This window comes from Nerophis lumbriciformis, linkage group LG14 (assembly GCF_033978685.3).
Source record: "Nerophis lumbriciformis linkage group LG14, RoL_Nlum_v2.1, whole genome shotgun sequence".
Lineage (NCBI taxonomy): Eukaryota > Metazoa > Chordata > Actinopteri > Syngnathiformes > Syngnathidae > Nerophis > Nerophis lumbriciformis.
In genome coordinates this window covers 32,583,824-32,596,323 of record NC_084561.2, presented here as the reverse complement: position 1 = coordinate 32,596,323, position 12,500 = coordinate 32,583,824, and the positions used below count along the sequence as shown (strand labels likewise).

At 41.4% G+C, this 12,500-nt stretch overlaps 1 protein-coding gene across 1 annotated transcript in view; it reads right to left on the bottom strand.

Annotated features, from left to right (window-relative positions):
* Positions 1-12,500, bottom strand: part of gmds (GDP-mannose 4,6-dehydratase) — a 203,075-nt gene that overhangs the window by 173,511 nt on the left and 17,064 nt on the right. The window lies entirely within an intron of this gene.

Sequence of the window (12,500 nt, the reverse complement as noted above, 5' to 3'; positions counted from 1 at the left end):
GTCTCAGCACAAGGCAATTGAGAACTTGCAGAGAAACCTGCCAGCAGTCCTGGCAGAGGAGGCAGAATTGCGTAGATGTCCGGTGGCAAAGGGTCTCTACACTTTTTGTGCCACCTACAGATTTGTGGCTGCTGTTTACCTGCAAGCTGATGTTTTGCCCCACCTTGCAAGTCTCTCCAGAATATTTCAGAAAGCAGACGTCAACTTCCTTCATATAAAGGAGATGGTATGCTGAATGTGCACATTTAATTAGTGTGATAAAAGTCAGTGTGTTTTGATACATTGAAATAGGGGTCCTTTCCATATCTGACCAGTAACAGCAGCTATGTTTTTTTGTTTTGTTTTTTAATTTAGGTCCCTGTCACCATTAATACTCTGAGGAACATCAGAGAAGCTGGACAGACTCCACTCCCGGGATCATTTGTCTCGCCTCCACGAGGACCTGGATAATTCCCAAAGTCTTGGGGACATTAACATACAGCATGAGGAGGAGAGGGACAGGAGAGGACGGGGGCAAGGAGATGGCCAGGAAGCCACAAGGGAGGGGCAGTGGGCCAGATTCCAGCAAGAGGTAAATAATGATTAAAGTAATGATTTACCTCTTACATGTTTTTTATTTGTACTCCTGACTCTATGGTCTGACCCTTAATGACTATATTAAAGGTAGCTGTAAGCTCATCTTCCTATTTTCATTGTAGGTCATCCACCCTTACCTAAGTGGCCTGGAAAAAAACCTTCACCTGCGGTTCCATGACCTGGACATACTTGGGGCTTTCAGTGTCTTTGGACCTAAATCAGCTGCTCTGCAAGATGACTCTGCTAACATCGACAATCTGAGGATTATTGCCAGAAAATTCTGCCCTGAGCAACAGAATGAGGTCCTGCAGGAGTGGACTTAATTTAAGAACCATGTCCTTACTGGGGCATTCAAGGAGGGGAAATTAAACTGATTTATAACTATAGGATTCATATAATAGGATATGATTAATAATACACTCACTAACTATTGCCAAATTTGTTTTTTGAAGGACAAGAACCAGGCTGACATCCTTACTAAGGCTGAAACGACGCGTCGACGTAGTCGGTTACGTAAATACGTCGACGTTGTTTTTATGCTTCGACGCGTCGCATATTTACGTCACACTGCCGTCATGGCGGAGCGCAAAGCAGATGATGCGAGCGGTGCGAGCGAGGGAAAAAAAGCATGCCAAAAGTCGTCAAAAGTGTGGGAGTATTTCAATAAACTGCCTAATAATGTTGTAGCGGTGAACAGCTGTCTCGTCAGCTGAAGCGCGAGCTCGCAACTGTGGCTGTTTAGCAACCAGCCAAACCCCACTTAATAAAATTATATTTTATCTTAGAGCACATCCGCATCCCTATTCACCTAGGCAACCCCAGGAAATGTATATAATTCGGCATTATTTCGGCCAGTCGGCTTATAAAATCAGAGCCGATCAGTTTACGTTCGCGCGCAGGTATAACGCGGCGCGCTCCTGTCTCATCTGCTGGTGCGCGAGCCCGGTAATTAGACCGCTGTGTCAAATCAAGGAGTACAAAAGACGCCAGCGCAGAGTGGAAAAAGGTTTAGTTCATTACAGATAACCCAGAGTTGTGCCAAAAGTATGTAAGATTTAATATTTCTCTTCGTGGGTGTGGCGCACCTGTTGCGCTGGTGAGATGGGGGGGGGGGGGGGTTGTGTGCATGTAGCGTGCTTAGTCTGGAGGCTAAATACACACAGTGTGTTATGTAACTGTTGTTTAGTGTTGATATTCTTTGCTTAGTTTGATAAATGTTGGAGCAGTTTGCGTCATCAGGAGGGTGAAGTCGCTCAATTTAAAGTGTTGGATTTAACTGTGTTGGTGAGGGCGTAGAAAAAGGGGCATTTTTCTACCAGTAGACAGCGTTTAAGATTGAGTGTTTCACTGCTAAATTAAAAATATATTTATATTGAATATGGATTTTAAATATGTATCTAAATAGGTGGTTAATTGGTTAGGTATTTATGTATTTGCATATTGGGTTTTCTGTTGCATTTATCTATTGTGTTTCTGGTGTTAAATGTATTTTATATGTATCTTGGTGCATTTATGTTGAGACAATTTATTTAAAATCTGTTTTAACTTAAAGGGAAAAGATGTGTCCATTTTCTTGCACTTGTTTAATGGTTAAGAGTTTGATAGCCTAATTAATAGTTGTAAATTATGGGATTGATAATTGATTGATTTTTTACAGCATGTTAATCTTGTGGTGTTTTGTCCTTAAAGGTTTTTCACCTACTAAAGAAGCTAAAGGCTACTAAAGGCTACTAAAGGCTACTAAAGACAGCTAATGACAGCTAAAGAAACTAAAGTCTATTAACACTGCTAAAGACTGCTAAAAAGACTAAAGAAGAAAAAAGAAGCTGTTTCTTGGTTGGAAAAACTGTTGCAAACTAAAGGAAAATAAAAGGAAAAAGTAACTACGGTCTGGTCTTTTGAGTGAAATCCAGAAGCCACATTCAGCATTGGTACATCCCTTCAAGTGTGGGATAAGCACAGCGAAAAAAGCAAAACACTTGACAGTTGTTGTATGCACACTGTGTCGAGCGGAAATGGCCTATCATAGCAGCACAACGGCTATGAAGGAACATTTGAAAAGAAAACACCCGACAGCGTTCTTGCCATCACCATCAACTAGTCAATCGTCCGCGTGAGTATACGTTGTCATCATTACACAAAATCATGAATGTGTCATTTGTATCTGCGTTGTAAATTCATAAACTAAAACACTGTTTCGCTCTGAGAGGCGCGTTTGGCGTGCCTGTTCAGTGTTTACAAAGACGCGCTCCTCTTTAACGCTAACGTTAATTAGTTGTGCAAATACCTTTTACAACATTAACAGTTACATATACTATGTACAAACCAACAATTAACTTTCACTTTAATCATACTATCATTGTTGTGTTATTAAGCAAAATAAGCAATACTTTTACTTTTGTTGAAATGTTTACACTGTTACAGAATATTTCGTTTTGCACTTTTTTGTATTGGATGTTTATCTTTATTTTTGCACATTTTAAAGCAAAATAAGCAATACTTTTACTTTAGAAATGCTTATACTATTGCAGAATATTAAGATTTGCACTGGATGTTTACTTTTATATTTGCACATTAAAAAGCAAATAAGCTACTTTTAATTTTGTTAAATGTTAAAAGTTTTAAATGTTTACATTGTTACAGAATATTTTGTCATGTTGTTGTCAATGTTGACTGAGTGGCCATACTTTTTTTTTTGTATATAAAAGTCATGCCTTTTGAAAAAACTGGCCAACATTTATTTTTTCATCTTCATTTTAAATAAAAAAAAAAATCGGTAAAAGGAAAAATAATCTATAGATTAATCGAAAAAAATAATCTATAGATTAACCGATTAATCGAAAAAATAATCTATAGATTAATCGATAGAAAAATAATCGTTAGCTGCAGCCTTAATCCTTACTCTGCTGGCAAGTGAGTTCGACGAATAGGATAATGTCTACCCTTGCCTCAGCCTCCTCGCAGGCATTGCCTTGGTGATCCCAGTTTCAAGTGTTAATTGTGAACGGGATTTTTCTACTCTGAATAGGGTAAGAGCATCACTCTGAGGAGCAAAACAAATATGTTCTTTACTGGTGCCATGACATTAACTTTTTTTTTTTTGATGAATCCTTAGGTGAAAACAGACCTGAGGAATCAGCTGCAAGGAGAACACCTAGCTGCCTGCCTGAGAATCTCCATCAACGGACATGACCCCAAGGACTTTCCTTACGATAAGGCCTTACACTATTTTTTTCGGAAGCCCAGAAAAATTAATTGCCCTAACAAAGGGTGCAAAGTCTGCAGGCAGTAGGAAACACATGGTTAAGTGTAGGGAGTAAAACTGATGGCAGTCTAAAGTTCAATATTTTTGGAGCTCTTTGTTCAGTGGATCAGATGTTTGATGAAGCTTTGTGTCTATCTACCACCACTATTGTTTTCTGTATATTTGTTACTTTTGTAAAATATTGGAGTATAGTTTCACTTTATGTTGCTGGTAAATAATATGGTTGTAGTAGTAGGCTAAAGTTAAATTATTTAGTATGCACTAATTAAAGGGGCAGAGCTTTAAGAGACATTTTAGCTTTTATATTTTATAAGATATATTTTTTGTAAGAACCACAATTAATAAATATATTTCAGTGAATAACTAATTGTTCAAATCTGTATATAAAAATGTACATAAAGTGTTGTAATTATATTCCAACTCCACGTTCTTCTTGGTCATCGCCGCTGCCGCCGCCACCCCCCCGCCCCCGACCACACCACCACAATCTATTTGTGCTGTGGGAAACACTGGCCCGTTGGCGTTCTAGAAACATAAACGGCAGCTTCAGCTCGCTCGCAGTCCTGGCTTGAGGTGAAGGCTAATTCGCTTTTAGTGTAACGTTAGCTCATTTTGCGGTGTCTGTGTGTGTGTGTGTGTGTGTGTGTGTGTGTTACGGACAGCAAAGCCATGTCTGTCTGTTATTTCACTTCACTTTACCTTTTTCTGTGTTGATTGAGCTGTGTTGAAGCAGCAAAAAAGGACATTATGTTAAATGAAGAGTTTCTGTCTCTGATAGTTGATATAATAATGTAACTGCATAATTAAGCCTACATGAACTCCATAGTGTTCAGGGATGAATAGTCTCTCCTATTGCTATTGTACTATTTTTTCAGCTATAGTTACATTAGTCATTAGTAATGGAGCAGCCTAGTTTTGAATGGCAGGGTCCCTGCTATCACATGTTGATAAAAAATATAACATTTACATAATACAAATCAACTACAGGTTTCCCAAATGCTGTAATAAATTAAGCATGATGAGTTGACTTGAAACTGTTTAATGTTGCACTTTTTATATGTAGAAGAAAAATGTTGTGATTTTATTTAATCTGAGCAACAACTTGAGGCAGTTTGATGTTGATTAACGTGGGCAGAATTATTATAGTGTTCCCAATGTTAAAAGGATAAAGCCATTGTTTACAAATTTGGTAAATAAATAACCAAAAAGAAGAAGGTGTTGAGAGCTCCTGGTACGAGTGGGTGAGAGTCTGGAGTTAGCAGATGTAGTGAGAGCAGATATGAAAGCATGTGTCCTCTCGATTGTTTACGCATACAGTATGTTGTGTGGTCAGGCTCGAGCTTCAAAGTGGCACAAATTGAAGAAGAAGAGTATGATTCGTCTCCCATCTGATGAGGACTCTTTGGATCTTCATGTGGAAAGAACAAACTACTGTACATCACATATTGCCAGCTCCATTACAGCCTTCAAGAACATCCTTCCCCCATTGGCCATGGCTGGGAATTAATGAATGGGAAGTGCCGGCCAGTGCGTCATACCCTTCCTCCCTTGCCTCAGCAGCTCATATCTCATGACTGCCTAAACGAGAGCAGTAGTGATGATGCATGGAGTCAGTGTGGAGAATCAACAGATTCTGATGAAGAATAGTGATTATGCCTCCGGTTCTCATCAATCATCAACAAGCTGTTACATTAGCCTATATTGTTTTCTTAGCTTAATTTACATACACCCGTACTCTTTTTTTTCTGTATTGTTTTCTACCAGCCTTTGCTCTTCACCTAATTTCCTTTTATTTTTACAATATCTTTAATATACAAAATTATATTTTCAATTTGACATTACATGGTACAGTTGCTGTGTCAGCCAGAGAGAGACATTGTTGTCTTCAAATCTGCCCTTAAGGCCGTTAGCCTGTCTATTGTTGTATTTCAGAAGAAAAAAAAAGAACTCTTCACCTTGTCTTGGTAAGGGAGCTTGAGCACCTGTGAAACCTGAGAGCTATTCCGGTAGTGTGTTATTGGGGCCAATAACACACAGGGGGTATTCATATCTCTGATTTTCACAAATAGATGGAGTATGGTGGAAGATACCCACCTATCCCCTATGTTCATAACTCAATTCATCCTAAGTAGAGCTTTCATTAGAGCCTAATATGAAGGCTCTGGCCCAATTAAAACATTTTTTTTTTTTTTATATAAAAATTTGAGCTCAAAACTGGCAGTAATCTTGGATTTGAAGATCAAAAATTGGTCAAATCATTATATAACCACCAAATATGTATTCTTGACCAAAATAAGCTCTGAAATCATGTATTGTGCATAATTGTAGATCAACCAATGTATTTCCATGGCGGTCATCTTGGATTTTGGGCTCTCACTAAATTTGCCCGCCATTTTGAATAATACACTCCGGCCAATTTTTTTTAGTAACCCTCCTAAATGACAATCTTTAACTTTTTTTTTTTAACAAATGTATTGAGAAACGGACCTTTCCTCTCCACGGTCATGGAAATGTCTTATATGACCCAACTACTATACAGATGGGCAAAAATTTTACTCTAGTTTAATCAAATTTGGATGGATTTATTTTAGGAGGAAAATGTAATAAAAGGGTTGAAATCCCTTCGCACATTTTTAAGTTGCACGGTCTATTTGTAGTCGCATTTGCGAGTACATTTTTTGCACCGTACAGCACTATGTAGAAACTCTTCTTCCTAGCTTTAGCTTCGTAGTTTAGTCGTGGTGTGACTCTGTCCGCGGTTACGTCAACACGGAAATCAAATGATTTACTTCTTTTATTGAGTTTAGTAATTATTGATCAGGCATACTAGCCATGTATCAAATAAAAAGTAGCAACCATGGTGACATTGCAAACTTCTAGTAGACGTGCTCTTCTGTTCACTCATTCGCTCCTCGTCTGTTTCGCCGTTACAAGTTCGTAAGCTTAATCGTTTTTTTTTGTCGACCATTATGTTTTCATATTCATGAGAAGCCATAATCGAAATAAAAATTTAAGTTAATTGTCCAGCCTTAAACTTTTAAGACATATATACAGTATATAAACACACATAAAAACACACACACAGAAATAGTGTACCGTATTTTTCAGACCATAGGGCGTACCGGATTAAAAGACGCACTGCCAATGAGCGGGTCTATTCTGGTCTATTTTCATACAAAATGCGCACCAGATTATAAGGCACATTAAAGGGGTCGTATTTTATTTTATTTTTCTACATTTAAAACACTATTTGTGGTCCACATAACATGTAATGCTGGTTCTTTGGTCAAAATGTTGCAAAGATTATGTTTTACAGACTATCTTCAAGTCGCTTTCTGACCATCTCTACAGGATGCACCGTTTTGTGGGAGGTCCTGTTTTCGGGGAAACACTTCGACAGCGTCTTCTCCCCGTCATCTTTGTTGTACCAGTGCAGCGTGCAAGGACGGAAGTCAAAGAAGAGTCAAAGGATGGAGCTAACTGTTTTAATGATATTCATCCATTTCCATCCATTTTTTACCGCTTATTCCCTTCGGGGTCGCGGGGGGCGCTGGAGCCTATCTCAGCTATAATCGGGCGGAAGGCGGGGTACACCCTGGACAAGTCGCCATCTCATCGCAGGGCCAACACAGGTAGACAGACAACATTCACACTCTCATTCACACACTAGGGCCAATTTAGTGTTGCCAATCAACCTATCCCCAGGTGCATGTCTTTGGAGGTGGGAGGAAGCCGCAGTACCCGGAGGGAACCCACACAGTCACGGGGAGAACATGCAAACTCCACACAGAAAGATCCCGAGCCCGGGATTGAACCCAGGACTACTCAGGACCGTCGTATTGTGAGGCAGATGCACTAACCCCTCTTCCACCGTGCTGCCCATGTCTGAATGATATTCAGACTTTACTTAAATCAGGGGCCCCCAAACTTTGACTCCGGGGCCGCATTGGGTTAAAACAATTTGGCCGGGGGCCAAGCTGTATATATATATATATATTACTCGCGCACTAATTGATTGAAAGAGTGCATACTTGATGTCACGTTATTCGATGGAAAATGTTATTTTTAGACAATATTATTAGCCTGAGCGGCTAGGAGACACAGAGAGTAACAAGTGGTAGAAAATGGATTAGGAAGGACAGATTTTAAAAAAATTATTTAAAAGAAATAAAATACTTTTTTTTTTTTTTTTTTTTTTTTTTTTTTTTAACTTGGGACTTCTCGCAGGCCGGATTTTGGAGGCTGGCGGGCCGGATCCAACCCCTGATTTAAATCAATAACGAAAAAGCATATCCTCATCTGTGGCTTACTAGTCCAACAACAACACCGGAAATGTGTCCCGTGAAAAACCGTAAGATCTAATAACTAAAGTTACGTTGGTGAACTATGTAAACCCATTACACCTGTAGTTTTAGCACTTCATAGCAAGTCTACTAACAGATATAATTTAGAGCTGTACGCTACTTTGTATTAGAAATGGCAACTGCGAAGAATCAATGCCCCTTAAGAAGATAGAGGAGAAAAAAGAGCTTATCGACTACAGGGGCACGTACTGCAAGATGGCGCCAGTATGTGCTTTGGCCTGCCGTCTCTCGCTGTCAGCTCTGTTCGTTTTTGTGTTTTTTGCGTCTATTTCCGTCTCTGTCAGCTCACTGCTTGTGTATGACCGCCAAACACTGTTGGATCTTTGCCCCTCTCCCACTGATATGATCAACTACGACGTTGGTTTTTCGACGTCCCAGTCAGCTCTTTCACCTGGCCGGATTCCTGCCTTCCTTTCCCGCCCCCTGGCTCCTCTCCCCCGGCGGAAGCGTCTCCGGCGCCGCGGTAAACGTGGCGGCCAGCTGGTGAAAGTTAGGGCACTCCTGGCCCGGCTTCCCGTGGCTCCCCGAAGGAGGAATGGTGCGGTATCCGGTCTCCTCCTGCACCCACGCTCGCTCGATCCTATCGGCTCCTGGCTGGTTCCTATCGTTGGTTTGGAGGAAGAAGCTTGCCGTCGTCGCTCCTGCTGTCCCCGCCCCCGGAGGCGCGGGGTGGATCACCGCCACCTGCGGGCTGTGTGTCGGGCCCCACCCGGATTAATTGCGGCCTTGGACGTGCTGGCCCCCGCCAGGTTCGGTCTTGTGAACGCAAGATCTTTGACAAACAAAACTTTTATCCTGAAGGATTTCTTCACTTCCCGCGGACTGGACTTCCTCTGTGTGACGGAGACATGGCTGAGAGCCGGTGAGTCCGCCCCTCTTAATGAACTTCTGCCTCCGGAGTGTTCCTACTTTAATTCCCCACGGCCGTCCGGTCGAAAAGGAGGAGGATTAGCAGTCGTTTTTAAAAATGACTTTAAATGCCGTCAGATCCGCCTACAATCCTCCTTTTCAAGCTTCGAACTGTGCATGTTTGAACTGGGTCTTTCTGATGTCGTCCTGTGTGCCGTCATCTATCGACCACCCAAGTACCACAAAGACTTTATAACTGACTTTTCTGAATTTCTGGCTGAAATCCTGCCCAAATATGATCGTGTCCTTATTGTGGGTGATTTTAATATTCACACCTGCTGTCCAGATGAGCCGCTTTCCAGGAGCTTCCTGAATATAATCGACTCATTTAACTTTGTACAGTCTGTGTGTGGTTCTACACATGAACGCGGGCATACACTCGATTTAGTGCTCTCGTATGGTTTGTGTGTTTTTAATTTGGACATTTGCGACGCTGTGTTCTCTGATCACATGCCGATCCTGTTTGATATTGCCACGCAGTGTCCAGTTAAATTGTGCGCACCGCCCCAACGCTCTCGCATGTTTAATTCTTCGTCTCCTGCTCGGTTCTCCTCTATTTTTTCGACTCTTTGTGATGATAATTCTGCAGCATCTGTGTGTCTGAATACTGAAGAGTTGGTTTCTGGGTTCAACTCTATCTGTTTACAAACACTGGACACGATCGCGCCTTTCAAATGCCGCCGCGCTAAAGCAACGCCTCAGCCCTGGTTGAATGACGTCACTCGGGCTGCCAGGCGCGTATGTAGAAGAGCAGAGAGAAAATGGAAAAAAGACAGGCTGCATGTGTCCTTTGCCATTTTTAAAGAAAGCCTGTTTTCCTTTCAGATGACTGTAAAAGCAGAAATGAATATATATCTATCTCAGATGATATCTTCTAACTGTAACAACCCCAGAGTTCTGTTTAAAACTATTAACACTGTCATTGATGCTCCCAAATCTGCTGGTTTTGATGCTTCTTTTGAATTCTGTGAAAATTGTCTCCATTTTTTCACTGACAAAATTGTGTCAACTAGAGCCAGTCTATCTCAGCCTTCATATGACCCTTCTGTTCCCCTGCATTTCTCTTCTGTTTTCCATCAGTTTGAGCCGGTGTCCTTTTCTTTTTTAAGTGACACAGTTAGTCATATGAAGCCCTCTGGTTCTCCTGCAGATGCCCTCCCACCTCGCCTGTTTAAGGAGGTACTTGCTACTATTGGATCAAGTGTCCTTAACATTATCAATAGTAGCCTCTCTTCTGGAATAGTTCCAGTAGAGTTTAAACATGCAGTGGTACGACCTCTACTTAAAAAACCCAGCCTCGACCCCTCTCTCCTCTCTAACCTCAGACCTATCTCTAATCTTCCATACATTTCCAAAATATTAGAGAAGGTTGTCTACAGTCAGTTGTTGCCCTTCTTAGAGGATAATGGTATCACTGAGCTGTTCCAGTCCGGTTTTAAAGCCCTCCACAGCACAAAGTCAGCGCTTCTAAAAGTTTTTAACGATATCCTCCTGTCCACTGATTCTGGTAAATATGATGTCCTGGTGCTTTTAGATCTGTCTGCTGCGTTCGACACCGTCGACCACGCCACCTTAATCACTCGTCTTGAGAACTGTGTGGGCATTAAGGGCGCCGCCCTCAACTGGTTCCGGTCGTACCTAACCGACAGGAGTTTTTGTGTAAAAGTAGACAGTTTTATGTCGTCCACAGCTCCTTTACCACATGGGGTCCCCCAGGGCTCAATCCTTGCCCCAATTTTATTTGCGCTTTACCTTCTCCCCCTTGGTTCTATTTTTAGGAAATACAGTATTGCATTTCATTTTTATGCCGATGATTGCCAGATTTATTTTCCCATGGCACAAAATAACACGGTTCAACGTCTTATTGACTGCCTGCACGACATCAAAGTCTGGCTTTCAGCTAACTTCCTGAGCCTAAATGAAGATAAAACAGAAGTTATGTTGTTCGGTCCAAGTCGCTCTCCCTCCCCCAACGTTGACCTCGGCACTCTGACCCCGTATCTCAGCGACTCTGTCACAAACCTGGGGGTAAAGTTTGACTCAGATTTTAAATTCGAAAAACAAATCAGCAGCGTCGTTCAAAAAAGCTTTTATCAATTACGCCAAATAGCGAAAGTGAAACCGCTTCTATCAAGACATGATCTTGAGAAATTAATCCACGCTTTTATCTCGACTCGTCTTGATTATTGTAATGCCCTGTATGTTGGCATTAGCCAGGCCTCCCTCGCCCGCCTGCAGCTCGTGCAGAACTCTGCTGCTCGTCTGCTAACACAGACCCGCAGACATGAGCACATCACCCCTATTTTAGCGTCCCTTCACTGGCTCCCTGTGCGTTACCGAATACATTTTAAACTCCTTTTATTTGTTTTTAAATGTCTAAACAACCTCGCGCCAACCTATCTCTCCGACCTCCTTCAGCCTTACTGCCCCACCCGATCCTTAAGATCAGCCGATCAGCTGCTGTTGACGGTCCCTGACACAAGGCTGAAGCTTAGAGGTGACAGAGCTTTCGCCGTTGCTGCTCCCATGCTCTGGAACGACCTACCCCTGAGTGTTAGACAAGCCTCCTCTCTTCCTGTTTTTAAATCTCTCTTAAAAACATACTTTTATTCCATGGCTTTTAACACTGAGTGATATCCATCCTGCAATGGCGCCCCATAATACACCTGCTGTGATCCTGTTTTTATGTTTTTATGTTTTTATTAATTCTATTTTAATTATCTATTTTTTATCGTGTTCTGTTTGTGTTGTGTTGTGTTTGCTCGGTACTCGTTTTATCTTTTAACCTGCTCATTGTACAGCACTTTGGCTACCCCTGTGGTAAATTTTAAATGTGCTCTATAAATAAAGTTGATTTGATTTGATTTGATTTGATGGTGGACACATGCACATTTTCAGATCCCAGATACACATCAGCAGGTAATAGAAAGTAAGAAAAGTTTGTTTTGCACAATATTAAGAAACAAAACACCAGACAATATGTCTGCTAATAGGTGCCATTTTGCGGTCCTTATACACACACCATAATAATACCGTATGTTGAAGCACAGCACGTCTGACTACGGTAGCCGTATTACACCGACAATCCATCAAGCAGTGCGGCTTCATAGCTTACCAAAATTGTACTGAGACATTTTGACTGATTTTTGAGCGTCGTGGTAATGTGCGTAATGTGTAATTCTCAATGAAGCATCAAGGTTTTGGTGTTGCTTGCTGGCGTCATTTTGCAGTCTACACGTATCTCTTATGTTTGACTGCCATCTACTGGTCACAATTGCCATTACACCATGTACCAAATAAAATAGCTTCGAGGTCGGTAAGCACAATATTTATTCCGTACATTAGACGCACTGGGTTATAAGGCGCACTGTCAATTTTTGGGAAAA